The sequence below is a fragment of the Drosophila sechellia genome, unplaced genomic scaffold (genome assembly GCF_004382195.2).
Source record: "Drosophila sechellia strain sech25 unplaced genomic scaffold, ASM438219v1 U_233, whole genome shotgun sequence".
In the NCBI taxonomy this organism is placed as follows: domain Eukaryota; kingdom Metazoa; phylum Arthropoda; class Insecta; order Diptera; family Drosophilidae; genus Drosophila; species Drosophila sechellia.
Genome location: NW_022611175.1, coordinates 4,708 through 20,905, shown reverse-complemented (window position 1 = coordinate 20,905; position 16,198 = coordinate 4,708). Strand labels below are relative to the sequence as shown.

The following is a 16,198-nucleotide window of genomic DNA, read 5'->3' as shown; positions in this document are numbered from 1 at the left end:
AAAATAAAATGAAGATGGCTTTTATTTATATGTGGGGCTTGGCAACCTCATAAAAAACTTTAACATTATTAATGTTGTTGTGCGTATTTGTGGCAGTACTTACTACAACAACGGCGTTTCCTATAAAAACAAATTCTCGAACATGGAAATCGAAGAAACTAAACTAAATTCGAAAGTAGAAGTCGAATTAAAATTAAAATAATTTTGAATGTGGTAATCGAAATAAGTGTGTGTGTATATGGACCATTATATATTGTTCATCAATGTTATGAGCATATGTTGGCCAATGCAACATCCTAAAATATACAATGTTTGTACCTGTCATCCATCAGGTTAATGTTTCATATAAATTTTGCAGTATGTGTCACCCAAAATAGCAAACCATAACCAGATTATTATGATACATAATGCTTATATGAAACTAAGACATTTCGCAACATTTATTTTAGGTATAAAATAAATTTATTGAAGGAATTGATATATGCCAGTAAAATGGTGTATTTTTAATTTCTTTCAATAAAAACAATATTGACATTATATAAAATAATTATAAAACTCTAAGCGGTGGATCACTCGGCTCATGGGTCGTGAAGAACGCAGCAACTGTGCGTCATCGTGTGAACTGCAGGACACATGAACATCGACATTTTGAACGCATATCGCAGTCCATGCTGTTATGTACTTTAATTAATTTTATAGTGCTGCTTGGACTACATATGGTTGAGGGTTGTAAGACTATGCTAATTAAGTTGTTTATAAATTTTTATAAGCATATGGTTATATTATTGGATTAAATAATGATTTTATTCATAATTTTAAAAAAGAAATGAAAAACATTATCTCACATTTGAATGTGAAAAACGAAGAGAAATATTTTCTTTTTCAATCAAATAATACTGAGAAATGTCTAGCATAAAAAATTGAAATATTTTTCACCTAGAATTGTCTCTTATTAATGATTCGGAAAAAGAAAAATCTTGGTTTTGTTATTATTATTCGTTGGTTCGTTAAATGGATAAAAAAAATAACTTTGCTTACAAGAACTATTGGAACTATTTATAACGAATTTAATTGATTGTTTTATCATTTATATATAAAGAATTTATGGCAAAATATAGTTATATATACAACCTCAACTTATATGGGACTACCCCCTGAATTTAAGCATATTAATTAGGGGAGGAAAAGAAACTAACAAGGATTTTCTTAGTAGCGGCGAGCGAAAAGAAAACAGTTCAGCACTAAGTCACTTTGTCTATATGGCAAATGTGAGATGCAGTGTATGGAGCGTCAATATTCTAGTATGAGAAATTAATGATTTAAGTCCTTCTTAAATGAGGCCATTTACCCATAGAGGGTGCCAGGCCCGTATAACGTTAATGATTACTAGATGATGTTTCCAAAGAGTCGTGTTGCTTGATAGTGCAGCACTAAGTGGTGGTAAACTCCATCTAAAACTAAATATAACCATGAGACCGATAGTAAACAAGTACCGTGAGGGAAAGTTGAAAAGAAGTCTGAATAGAGAGTTAAACAGTACGTGAAACTGCTTAGAGGTTAAGCCCGATGAACCTGAATATCCGTTATGGAAAATTCCTCATTAAAATTGTAATATTTAAATAATATTATTAAGAATAATGTGCATTTTTTCCATATAAGGACATTGTAATCTATTAGCATATCCCAAATTTATCATAAAATATAACTTATAGTTTATTCCAATTAAATTGCTTGCATTTTAACACAGAATAAATGTTATTAATTTGATAAAGTGCTGATAGATTTATATTATTACAGAGCGTTAATTTTTCGGAATTATATAATGGCATAATTATCATTGATTTTTGTGTTTATTATATGCTCTTGTATGATTAACAATGCGAAAGATTCAGGATACCTTCGGGACCCGTCTTGAAACACGGACCAAGGAGTCTAACATATGTGCAAGTTATTGGGATGTAAACCTAATAGCGTAATTAACTTGACTAATAATGGGATTAGTTTTTTAGCTATTTATAGCTAATTAACACAATCCCGGGCGTTCTATATAGTTATGTATAATGTATATTTATATTATTTATGCCTCTAACTGGAACGTACCTTGAGCATATATGCTGTGACCCGAAAGATGGTGAACTATACTTGATCAGGTTGAAGTCAGGGGAAACCCTGATGGAAGACCGAAACAGTTCTGACGTGCAAATCGATTGTCAGAATTGAGTATAGGGGCGAAAGACCAATCGAACCATCTAGTAGCTGGTTCCTTCCGAAGTTTATATAAAATAATCTTATCTGGTAAAGCCTTAGGGTCGAAACGATCTTAACCTATTCTCAAACTTTAAATGGGTAAGAACCTTAACTTTCTTGATATGAAGTTCAAGGTTATGATATAATGTGCCCAGTGGGCCACTTTTGGTAAGCAGAACTGGCGCTGTGGGATGAACCAAACGTAATGTTACGGTGCCCAAATTAACAACTCATGCAGATACCATGAAAGGCGTTGGTTGCTTAAAACAGCAGGACGGTGATCATGGAAGTCGAAATCCGCTAAGGAGTGTGTAACAACTCACCTGCCGAAGCAACTAGCCCTTAAAATGGATGGCGCTTAAGTTGTATACCTATACATTACCGCTAAAGTAGATGATTTATATTACTTGTGATATAAATTTTGAAACTTTAGTGAGTAGGAAGGTACAGTGGTATGCGTAGAAGTGTTTGGCGTAAGCCTGCATGGAGCTGCCATTGGTACAGATCTTGGTGGTAGTAGCAAATAATCGAATGAGACCTTGGAGGACTGAAGTGGAGAAGGGTTTCGTGTGAACAGTGGTTGATCACGAGTTAGTCGGTCCTAAGTTCAAGGCGAAAGCAGAAAATTTTCAAGTAAAACAAAAATGCCTAACTATATAAACAAAGCGAATATAATACACTTGAATAATTTGAACGAAAGGGAATACGCTTCCAATTCCGTAACCTGTTGAGTATCCGTTTGTTATTAAATATGGGCCTCGTGCTCATCCTGGCAACAGGAACGACCATAAAGAAGCCGTCGAGAGATATCGGAAGAGTTTTCTTTTCTGTTTTATAGCCGTACTACCATGGAAGTCTTTCGTAGAGAGATATGGTAGATGGGCTAGAAGAGCATGACATATACTGTTGTGTCGATATTTTCTCCTCGGACCTTGAAAATTTATGGTGGGGACACGCAAACTTCTCAACAGGCCGTACCAATATCCGCAGCTGTCTCCAAGGTGAAGAGTCTCTAGTCGATAGAATAATGTAGGTAAGGGAAGTCGGCAAATTAGATCCGTAACTTCGGATAAGAATGGCTCTGAAGATTGAGATAGTCGGGCTTGATTGGGAAACAATAACATGGTTTATGTGCTCGTTCTGGGTAAATAGAGTTTCTAGCATTTATGTTAGTTACTTGTTCCCCGGATAGTTTAGTTACTAGCCAATTGTGGAACTTTCTTGCTAAAATTTTAAGAATACTATTTGGGTTAAACCAATTAGTTCTTATCAATTATAACGATTATCAATTAACAATCAATTCAGAACTGCACGGAATTGGGAATCCGACTGTCTAATTAAAACAAAGCATTGTGATGGACCTAGCGGTGTTGACACAATGGATTTCTGCCCAGTCTCTGAATGTCAATTGTGGAACTTTCTTGCTAAAATTTTAAGAATACTATTTGGGTTAAACCAATTAGTTCTTATCAATTATAAGATTATCAATTAACAATCAATTCAGAACTGGCACGGACTTGGGGAATCCGACTGTCTAATTAAAACAAAGCATTGTGATGGCCTAGCGGGTGTTGACACAATGTGATTTCTGCCCAGTGCTCTGAATGTCAAAGTGAAGAAATTCAAGTAAGCGCGGGTCAACGGCGGGAGTAACTATGACTCTCTTAAGGTAGCAAATGCCTCGTCATCTAATTAGTGACGCGCATGAATGGATTAACGAGATTCCTACTGTCCCTATCTACTTATCTAGCGAAACACAGCCAAGGGAACGGGCTTGGAATAATTAGCGGGGAAAGAAGACCTTTTGAGCTTGACTCTAATCTGGCAGTGTAAGGAGACATAAGAGGTGTAGAATAAGTGGGAGATATTAGACCTCGGTTTGGTATCGTCAATGAATACACTACTCTTATTGTTTCCTTACTTACTTGATTAAATGGAACGTGTATCATTTCCTAGCCATTATACGGATATATTTATTATATCTTATGGTATTGGGTTTTGATGCAAGCTTCTTGATCAAAGTATCACGAGTTTGTTATATAATCGCAAACAAATTCTTTAATAAAACGATGCATTTATGTATTTTTGATTTGAAAATTTGGTATAACTCCAATTACTCAGGTATGATCCAATTCAAGGACATTGCCAGGTAGGGAGTTTGACTGGGGCGGTACATCTCTCAAATAATAACGGAGGTGTCCCAAGGCCAGCTCATGCGGACAGAAACCACACATAGAGCAAAAGGGCAAATGCTGACTTGATCTCGGTGTTCAGTACACCAGGGACAGCAAAAGCTCGGCCTATCGATCCTTTTGGTTTAAAGAGTTTTTAACAAGAGGTGTCAGAAAAGTTACCATAGGGATAACTGGCTTGTGGCGGCCAAGCGTTCATAGCGACGTCGCTTTTTGATCCTTCGATGTCGGCTCTTCCTATCATTGTGAAGCAAAATTCACCAAGCGTTGGATTGTTCACACCATGCAGGGAACGTGAGCTGGGTTTAGACCGTCGTGAGACAGGTTAGTTTTACCCTACTAATGACAAACGTTGTTGCGACAGCATTCCTGCGTAGTACGAGAGGAACCGCAGGTACGGACCAATGGCACAATACTTGTTCGAGCGAACAGTGGTATGACGCTACGTCGTTGGATTATGCCTGAACGCCTCTAAGGTCGTATCCGTGCTGGACTGCAATGATAAATAAGGGGCAATTTGCATTGTATGGCTTCTAAACATTTAAAGTTTATAATTTATTTTATAAACGACAATGGATGTGATGCCAATGTAATTTGTAACATAGTAAATTAGGAGGATCTTCGATCACCTGATGCCGCGCTAGTTACATATAAAGCATTATTTAATACAATGACAAAGCCTAGAACAATTGTAAACGACTTTTGGTAACAGGCAAGGTGTTGTAAGTGGTTGAGCAGCTGCCATACTGCGATCCACTGAAGCTTATCCTTTGCTTGATGATTCGATAAATAAATGATTTTTTCCTGTAGCCAAAACACCTCGTCATCAATTTAGTGACGCATATGATATTGTCCTATCATATAATTATATATAAGACTTTAATGGATTGTGTCAAGTTGCCAAACACCTCGTCATCATTTAGTGACGCATATGATATTGTCCTATCATATATTAATATAAAGACTTTAATGAATTGGTGTCAAGTTGCCAAACACCTCGTCATCAATTTAGTGACGCATATGATATTGTCCTATCATAATATGATAATTTTTGATAAATAAAGACTTTAAGGAATTTGTATGTCTAAGTTGCCAAACCTCGTCATCAATTTAGTGACGATATGATATTGTCCTATCATTAATTAATATACAGACTTTAATGAATTGTGTCAAGTTGCAAACACCTCGTCATCATTTAGTGACCATATGATATTGTCCTTATCATATAATTTTTGATATAAAGACTTTAAAGAATTGAATCAAGTTGCCAAACATCGTCATCATTTAGTGACATATGATATTGTCCTATATTAATTATATAAGACTTTAATGGATGTGTCAAGTTGCCAAACACCTCGTCATCAATTTAGTGACGCATATGATATTGTCCCTATCATATAATTAATATAAGACTTTATGAATTGTGTCAAGTTGCCAACACTCGTCATCATTTAGTGACGCATATGATATTGTTTATCATATAATTTTTGATATAAAGACTTTAAGAATTGTATCAAGTTGCCAAACACCTCGTCATCAATTTAGTGACGCATATGATATTGTCCTATCATATAATTAATATAAGACTTTAATGGATTGTGTCAAGTTGCCAACACCTCGTCATCAATTTAGTGACGCATATGATATTGTCCTTATCATATAATTTTTGATATAAAGACTTTAAGAATTGTTCAAGTTGCCAACCTCGTCATCAATTTAGTGACGCATATGATATGTCCTATCATATATTATATACAGACTTTAATGATTGTGTAAGTTGCCAAACCTGTATAATTAGTGACGATATGAATTGTCCTATCATATAATTTTGATATATAGACTTAAGAATTGTATCAATTGCAAACCTCTCATCATTTAGTGACGCATATATATTGTCCCTATATATAATTATATAAAGACTTTAATGGATTGTGTCAGTTGCCAAACACCTGTATTCAATTTAGTGACGATATGATATTGTCCTTATTATATAATTTTTGATATAAAGACTTTAAGAATTGTATAAGTTGCCAAACTGTCATCAATTTAGTGAGATATGTATTGTCCTATCATATAATTAATATAAGCTCTAATGATTGTGTCAAGTTGCAAACACTCGTATCATTTAGTGACGCATTGATATTGTCCTATTATATTTTTGATATAAAGATTTAAAGATTGTATAAGTTGCAACACTGTCATCAATTTAGTGACGCATATGATATTTCTTTCATATAATTAATATAAGATTTAATGGATTGTGTAAGTTGCCAACCTCGTATCAACTATATATTATGGTTGGCGACTCTCATATTGTATTCTCTTATGTGTTCATAGGATTTTGACAATTATACGAGTAAATTAAATAATATACATATGAAATGATTAATTATTATATGTATAGGGAAAAAATGATGAATATTCCATATTATTTAGTATTATAGAGGAAGACCGTTGCCGACCTCTGATATTGTTCAACTTATGTATTTATATGATTTTGGCAATTATATGAGTAAATTAAAAATATACATATGAAATGGTTAATTATTATATGTTATGGGAAAAATGCTAAGATATTCCATATTCTCTTAGTATTATAGAGAAAGCATTTAAGTGAGAGGGTATAGTAGTGTAAACGACCGGAATTACGACGAGGGTTAAAAACTATATAGGTAGGCAGTGGTTGCCGACTCTCATATTGTTCAAAACTTATGTATTCATATGATTTTGGCAATTGTATGAGTAAATTAAATAATATACATATGAAATGATTAATTATTATATGTATAAGGGAAAAATGCTGAATATTCCATTCTCTTAGTATTATAGAGAAATCATTAGTGAGAGGTATAGTATGTAACGACCGGAATTACGACAGAGGGTTAAAAACTATAGGTAGGCAGTGGTTGCCGACCCTCATATTGTTCAAAATTAGTATTATATGTTTGGCAATTATATGAGTTAATTAATAATATACATATGAAATGATTAATTATATGTAAGGGAAAAAATGCTGAATATTCCATTCTTAGTATTATAGAGAATCCATTTAGTGAGAGGGTATAGTAGTGTACGACCGGAATTACGACAGAGGGTTCAAACTATATAGGTAGGCAGTGGTTGCCGACTCTCATTTGTTCAATTATGTATTATATGATTTGGCAATTATATGATTAAATTAATAATATACATATGAAATGGTTATTATTTATGTATATGGAAAAATGCAGAGATATTCCATATTTTTAGTATTATAGAGAAAGCCATTTAAGTGGAGGGTATAGTAGTGTAACGACGGATTAGACAGAGGGTTCAAATACTATAGGTAGGCAGTGGTTGGATCTCATATTGTTCAAACTTATGTATTCATATGATTTTGGCATTGTATGAGTAATTAAATAATATACATACGAAAATGATTAATTATTATATGTATATGGGAAAAATGCAGAGATATTCCATATTCTCTTAGTATTATAGAGAAAGCCATTTAAGTGAGAGGGTATAGTATGTAAACCACGGAATTACGACAGAGGGTTCAAAACTACTATAGGTAGGCAGTGGTTGCCGACCTTCATATTGTTCAAAACTTATGTATTCATATGATTTTGGCAATTGTATGAGTAAATTAATAATATACATATGAAAATGATTAATTATTATATGTATAAGGGAAAAATGCTGAAATATTCCACATTCTCTTAGTATTATAGAGAAATCCATTATAGTGAGAGGGTATAGTAGTGTAAACGACCGGAATTACGACAGAGGGTTCAAAAACTACTATAGGTAGGCAGTGGTTGCCGACCTCTCATATTGTTCAAAACTTATGTATTCATATGATTTTGGCATTATATGATTAAATTAAATAATATACATATGAAAATGGTTAATTATTATATGTATATGGGAAAAATGCTGAGATATTCCCATATTCTCTTAGTATTATAGAGAAAAGCCATTTAAGTGAGAGGGTATAGTAGTGTAAACGACCGGAATTACGACAGAGGGTTCAAAATACTATAGGTAGGCAGTGGTTGCCGACTCTCATATTGTTCAAATTATGTATTCATATGATTTTGGCAATTGTATGAGTAAATTAAATAATATACATATGAAAATGATTAATTATTATATGTATAAGGGAAAAATGCTGAAATATTCCCACATTCTCTTAGTATTATAGAGAAATCCATTATAGTGAGAGGGTATAGTAGTGTAAACGACCGGAATTACGACAGAGGGTTCAAAAACTACTATAGGTAGGCAGTGGTTGCCGACCTTCATATTGTTCAAACTTATGTATTCATATGATTTTGGCATTATATGATTAATTAAATAATATACATATGAAAATGGTTAATTATTATATGTATATGGGAAAAATGCTGAGATATTCCATATTCTCTTATTATTATAGAGAAAAGCCATTATAGTGAGAGGGTATAGTAGTGTAAACGACCGGAATTACGACAGAGGGTTAAAACTACTATAGGTAGGCAGTGGTTGCGACCTCTCATATTGTTCAAAACTTATGTATTCATATGAATTTGGCATTATATGAGTAATTAAATAATAAACATATAAAAATTAATATTTATTATATGTATAAAAAAAAATAATCATATTATATATGAATAATGGAAAAAAATGAAATGTTCCTATAATCTCTTAATATATAAGAGAATAGACCGTATGTTGGGTGGCAAACGGAATTGAAAATACCGCTTTGAGGACAGCGGGTTCAAAAACTACTATAGGTAGGCAGTGGTTGCGACTCCGCATTATTCGAATATTTATTTCGGATTATGTTTATATTGGTTACATAAATAAGTATATTATTATCCGTACAAATTTGTTTCTCAGTTCTATAGAAACGGGACTTGGCTCGCGGATAATAGGAATATACGCTTTTTAGATAATATCGTTGAACAAAAGTCAGTTTCTATTTATATAGAATAACAAATCGTTTCCATATATTATCGTTATTTTTGGAGGCAGGCAAATATTAATTTATAACTGCGTATAGTTGGATTATTATATCGTTACGGTATAATACAAATATGGATTCTTATGAAAGAAATATAAAATTATATATTAAATGTGGAAATATTATATATGCGTTGGTTTTATGTTATATTACAGAGAGATATATGAAAGAGATAATTTTAAATTTATCTCAAATGCAAATGATTTAACTTAATATTTATATTGGTTAAACAAAAATTGTACATGTGTGGATACAATAATTATGTATGTTGGAATAAAATGATATTTTATAATGAAATATGTATATATACAAGATAAATTATAGAAAATATATATTACAATAATTATATGAATTTGTTATATTGGTAAAACAGTATAAATTAAAAATGAAATATGGATTACGAATGCTATATAAAATGGCCGTAATCGAATAGATTTTTTATTTATTTATATATTTAAAATTTTAACCCAAAGGCGAATATTGAATTTTATTAATATAATAAAAATCATGGAATTATATAAAGTGAAAAATCTATATATCTATTATTGCTTATTTCGATTCAAAAATATGAATGGATATGAAGGAAAACATTATTCTGGTTGATCCTGCCAGTAGTTATATGCTTGTCTCAAAGATTAAGCATGCATGTCTAAGTACAACGAATTAAAAGTGAACCGCAAAAGGCTATTATATCAGTTATGGTTCTTAGATCGTTAAAGTTAATTGGATAATGTGGTAATTCTAGAGCTAATAATGCAATTAAAACATGAACTTATGGGACATGTGCTTTTATTAGGCTAAAACAAGCGATCGAAGATCGTTATATTGGTTGAACTCTAGATAACATGCAGATCGTATGGTCTTGTACCGACGACAGATCTTTCAAATGTCTGCCCTATCAACTTTTGATGGTAGTATCTAGGACTACCATGGTTGCAACGGGTAACGGGGAATCAGGGTCGATTCCGGAGAGGGAGCCTGAGAAACGGCACCACATCTAAGGAGCAGCAGGCGCGTAAATTACCCATCCCAGCTCGGGGAGGTAGTGACGAAAAATAACAATACAGGACTCATATCCGAGGCCCTGTAATTGGAATGAGTACACTTTAAATCCTTTAACAAGGACCAATTGGAGGGCAAGTCTGGTGCCAGCAGCCGCGGTAATTCCAGCTCCAATAGCGTATATTAAAGTTGTTGCGGTTAAAACGTTCGTAGTTGAACTTGTGCTTCATACGGGTAGTACAACTTACAATTGTGGTTAGTACTATACCTTTATGTATGTAAGCGTATTACCGGTGGAGTTCTTATATGTGATTAAATACTTGTATTTTTTCATATGTTCCTCCTATTTAAAAACCTGCACTAGTGCTCTTAAACGAGTGTTATTGTGGGCCGGTACTATTACTTTGAACAAATTAGAGTGCTTAAAGCAGGCTTCAAATGCCTGAATATTCTGTGCATGGTAATGAAATAAGACCTCTGTTCTGCTTTCATTGGTTTTCAGATCAAGAGGTAATGATTAATAGAAGCAGTTTGGGGGATTAGTATTACGACGCGAGAGGTGAAATTCTTGGACCGTCGTAAGACTAACTTAAGCGAAAGCATTTGCCAAAGATGTTTTCATTAATCAAGAACGAAAGTTAGAGGTTCGAAGGCGATCAGATACCGCCCTAGTTCTAACCATAAACGATGCCAGCTAGCAATTGGGTGTAGCTACTTTTATGGTTCTCAGTCGCTTCCCCGGGAAACCCAAAGCTTTTGGGCTCCGGGGGAAGTATGGTTGCAAAGCTGAAACTTAAAGGAATTGACGGAAGGGCACCACCAGGAGTGGAGCCTGCGGCTTAATTTGACTCAACAGGGAAAACTTACCAGGTCCGAACATAAGTGTGTAAGACAGATTGATAGCTCTTTCTCGAATCTATGGGTGGTGGTGCATGGCCGTTCTTAGTTCGTGGTGATTTGTCTGGTTAATTCCGATAACGAACGAGACTCAAATATATTAAATAGATATCTTCAGGATTATGGTGCTGAAGCTTATGTAGCCTTCATTCATGGTGGCAGTAAAATGTTTATTGTGTTTGAATGTGTTTATGTAAGTGGAGCCGTACCTGTTGGTTTGTCCCATTATAAGGACACTAGCTTCTTAAATGGACAAATTGCGTCTAGCAATAATGAGATTGAGCAATAACAGGTCTGTGATGCCCTTAGATGTCTGGGCTGCACGCGCGCTACAATGAAAGTATCAACGTGTATTTCCTAGACCGAGAGGTCCGGGTAAACCGCTGAACCACTTTCATGCTTGGGATTGTGAACTGAAACTGTTCACATGAACTTGGAATTCCAGTAAGTGTGAGTCATTAACTCGCATTGATTACGTCCCTGCCCTTTGTACACACCGCCCGTCGCTACTACCGATTGAATTATTTAGTGAGGTCTCCGGACGTGATCACTGTGACGCCTTGCGTGTTACGGTTGTTTCGCAAAAGTTGACCGAACTTGATTATTTAGAGGAAGTAAAAGTCGTAACAAGGTTTCCGTAGGTGAACCTGCGGAAGGATCATTATTGTATAATATCCTTATCGTTAATAAATATTTGTTATAATACAAATAAATACAATTTACCAAAATAAAAATATTACAAAATGATTCCACGGAATCAAAAGTTAAAGTCAAAATAAAATGAAGATGGCTTTTATTTTATATGTGGGGCTTGGCAACCTCATAAAAAGACTTTAACATTATTAATGTTGCTGTGCGTATTTGTGGCGAGTACTTACTACAACAACGGCGTTTCTATAAAAAAAATTCTCGAAAATGGAAATCGAAGAAACTAAACTAAATTCGAAAGTAGAAGTCGAATTAAAATAAAATAATTTTGAATGTGTGGTAATCAAAATAAGTGTGTGTGTATATGGACCATAATATACACGCGTTGCGAATATGTATTGTTCATCTATGTTATGAGCATACGTTGGCTAATGCAACAACCTAAAATATACAATGTTTGTACCTGTCATCCATCAGGTTAATGTTTTATATAAATTTTGCAGTATGTGTCACCCAAAATAGCAAACCATAACCAGATTATTATGATACATAATGCTTATATGAAACTAAGACATTTCGCAACATTTATTTTAGGTATAAAAATAAATTTATTGAAGGAATTGATATATGCCAGTAAAATGGTGTATTTTTAATTTCTTTCAATAAAAACAATATTGACATTATATAAAATTGAATTATAAAACTCTAAGCGGTGGATCACTCGGCTCATGGGTCGATGAAGAACGCAGCAAACTGTGCGTCATCGTGTGAACTGCAGGACACATGAACATCGACATTTTGAACGCATATCGCAGTCCATGCTGTTATGTACTTTAATTAATTTTATAGTGCTGCTTGGACTACATATGGTTGAGGGTTGTAAGACATGAATATATAGTTGTTTATAAATTTTTTATAAGCATATGGTATATTATTGGATTAAATAATGATTTTATTCATAATATTAAAAAGAAATGAAAAACATTATCTCACATTTGAATGTGAAAAACGAAGAGAATATTTTCTTTTTCAATCAATAATACTGAGAAATGTCTAGCATAAAAAATTGAATATATTTTATCTAGAATTGTCTCTTATTAATGATTCGGAAAAAGAAAAATCTTGGTTTTGTTATTATTCTTCGTTGGTTCGTTAAATGGATAAAAATGACTTTGCTTACAAGAACTATTGGAACTATTTATAACGAATTTAATTGATTGTTTTATCATTTATATATAAAGAATTTATGGCAAAATATAGTTATATATACAACCTCAACTCATATGGGACTACCCCTGAATTTAAGCATATTAATTAGGGGAGGAAAAGAAACTAACAAGGATTTTCTTAGTAGCGGCGAGCGAAAAGAAAACAGTTCAGCACTAAGTCACTTTGTCTATATGGCAAATGTGAGATGCAGTGTATGGAGCGTCAATATTCTAGTATGAGAAATTAATGATTTAAGTCCTTCTTAAATGAGGCCATTTACCCATAGAGGGTGCCAGGCCGTATAAGTTAATGATTGCTAGATGATGTTTCCAAAGAGTCGTGTTGCTTGATAGTGCAGCACTAAGTGGGTGGTAAACTCCATCTAAAACTAAATATAACCATGAGACCGATAGTAAACAAGTACCGTGAGGGAAAGTTGAAAAGAACTCTGAATAGAGAGTTAAACAGTACGTGAAACTGCTTAGAGGTTAAGCCCGATGAACCTGAATATCCGTTATGGAAAATTCATCATTAAAATTGTAATATTTAAATAATATTATTAAGAATAATGTGCATTTTTTCCATATAAGGACATTGTAATCTATTAGCATATCCCAAATTTATCATAAAATAACTTATAGTTTATTCCAATTAAATTGCTTGCATTTTAACACAGAATAAATGTTATTAATTTGATAAAGTGCTGATAGATTTATATTATTACAGAGCGTTAATTTTTCGGAATTATATAATGGCATAATTATCATTGATTTTTGTGTTTATTATATGCTCTTGTATGATTAACAATGCGAAAGATTCAGGATACTTCGGGACCCGTCTTGAAACACGGACCAAGGAGTCTAACATATGTGCAAGTTATTGGGATGTAAACCTAATAGCGTAATTAACTTGACTAATAATGGGATTAGTTTTTTTAGCTATTTATAGCTAATTAACACAATCCGGGGCGTTCTATATAGTTATGTATAATGTATATTTATATTATTTATGCCTCTAACTGGAACGTACTTGAGCATATATGCTGTGACCGAAAGATGGTGAACTATACTTGATCAGGTTGAAGTCAGGGGAAACCCTGATGGAAGACCGAAACAGTTCTGACGTGCAAATCGATTGTCAGAATTGAGTATAGGGGCGAAAGACCAATCGAACATCTAGTAGCTGGTTCCTTCCGAAGTTTCCCTCGGATAGCTGGTGCATTTTAATATTATATAAAATAATCTTATCTGGTAAAGCGAATGATTAGAGGCCTTAGGGTCGAAACGATCTTAACCTATTCTCAAACTTTAAATGGGTAAGAACCTTAACTTTCTTGATATGAAGTTCAAGGTTATGATATAATGTGCCCAGTGGGCCACTTTTGGTAAGCAAGAACTGGCGCTGTGGGATGAACCAAACGTAATGTTACGGTGCCCAAATTAACAACTCATGCAGATACCATGAAAGGCGTTGGTTGCTTAAAACAGCAGGACGGTGATCATGGAAGTCGAAATCCGCTAAGGAGTGTGTAACAACTCACCTGCCGAAGCAACTAGCCCTTAAAATGGATGGCGCTTAAGTTGTATACCTATACATTACCGCTAAAGTAGATGATTTATATTACTTGTGATATAAATTTTGAAACTTTAGTGAGTAGGAAGGTACAATGGTATGCGTAGAAGTGTTTGGCGTAAGCCTGCATGGAGCTGCCATTGGTACAGATCTTGGTGGTAGTAGCAAATAATCGAATGAGACCTTGGAGGACTGAAGTGGAGAAGGGTTTCGTGTGAACAGTGGTTGATCACGAGTTAGTCGGTCCTAAGTTCAAGGCGAAAGCCGAAAATTTTCAAGTAAAACAAAAATGCCTAACTATATAAACAAAGCGAATATAATACACTTGAATAATTTTGAACGAAAGGGAATACGGTTCCAATTCCGTAACCTGTTGAGTATCCGTTTGTTATTAAATATGGGCCTCGTGCTCATCCTGGCAACAGGAAGACCATAAAGAAGCCGTCGAGAGAATATCGGAAGAGTTTTCTTTTCTGTTTTATAGCCGTACTACCATGGAAGTCTTTCGCAGAGAGATATGGTAGATGGGCTAGAAGAGCATGACATATACTGTTGTGTCGATATTTTCTCCTCGGACCTTGAAAATTTATGGTGGGGACACGCAAACTTCTCAACAGGCCGTACAATATCCGCAGCTGGTCTCCAAGGTGAAGAGTCTCTAGTCGATAGAATAATGTAGGTAAGGGAAGTCGGCAAAGTAGATCCGTAACTTCGGGATAAGGATTGGCTCTGAAGATTGAGATAGTCGGGCTTGATTGGGAAACAATAACATGGTTTATGTGCTCGTTCTGGGTAAATAGAGTTTCTAGCATTTATGTTAGTTACTTGTTCCCCGATAGTTTAGTTACGTAGCCAATTGTGGAACTTTCTTGCTAAAATTTTTAAGAATACTATTTGGGTTAAACAATTAGTTCTTATCAATTATAACGATTATCAATTAACAATCAATTCAGAACTGGCACGGACTTGGGGAATCCGACTGTCTAATTAAAACAAAGCATTGTGATGGCCCTAGCGGGTGTTGACAACATGTGATTTCTGCCCAGTGCTCTGAATGTCAAAGTGAAGAAATTCAAGTAAGCGCGGGTCAACGGCGGGAGTAACTATGACTCTCTTAAGGTAGCCAAATGCCTCGTCATCTATTAGTGACGCGCATGAATGGATTAACGAGATTCTACTGTCCTATCGTACGCGCATGAATGGATTAACGACGGACGTGTTTTCGTTGCGCTCGTGTACAGATTGCGAAGAACTTGGTTTTCCGTGTTTGGAAAGTAATAAAATCGGTGAATTAGTGCTCCGCGAAAGTCGTGTGCTAATTTTCGTGTGTTATAAACAAGCGGTTTGGAAGTAATTAACAATTAATTGTTGGGAATTTTCCACTTAGCACGTGCTGAAGGCGAACTTACGAGTAAGTTTTTCGAGTAAGCTTTTTGATCAG

General features: G+C 34.3%; 2 non-coding genes and 2 pseudogenes across 2 annotated transcripts; all 4 read left to right on the top strand.

Moving 5' to 3' along the window:
• The first annotated feature begins 553 nt into the window (after positions 1-553).
• LOC116802845 lies at positions 554-730 on the top strand (annotated as a pseudogene).
• A 397-nt stretch (positions 731-1,127) lies between these two features.
• On the top strand, positions 1,128-5,226 carry LOC116802846. The gene has a single exon (XR_004363180.1). It is a non-coding gene; the product is annotated as a large subunit ribosomal RNA (ribosomal RNA).
• Positions 5,227-12,677: 7,451 nt separating this feature from the next.
• LOC116802843 lies at positions 12,678-12,856 on the top strand. Its single transcript, XR_004363179.1, has one exon. It is a non-coding gene; the product is annotated as a 5.8S ribosomal RNA (ribosomal RNA).
• Positions 12,857-13,245: 389 nt separating this feature from the next.
• Positions 13,246-15,992, top strand: LOC116802844 (annotated as a pseudogene).
• Positions 15,993-16,198: the final 206 nt, after the last annotated feature.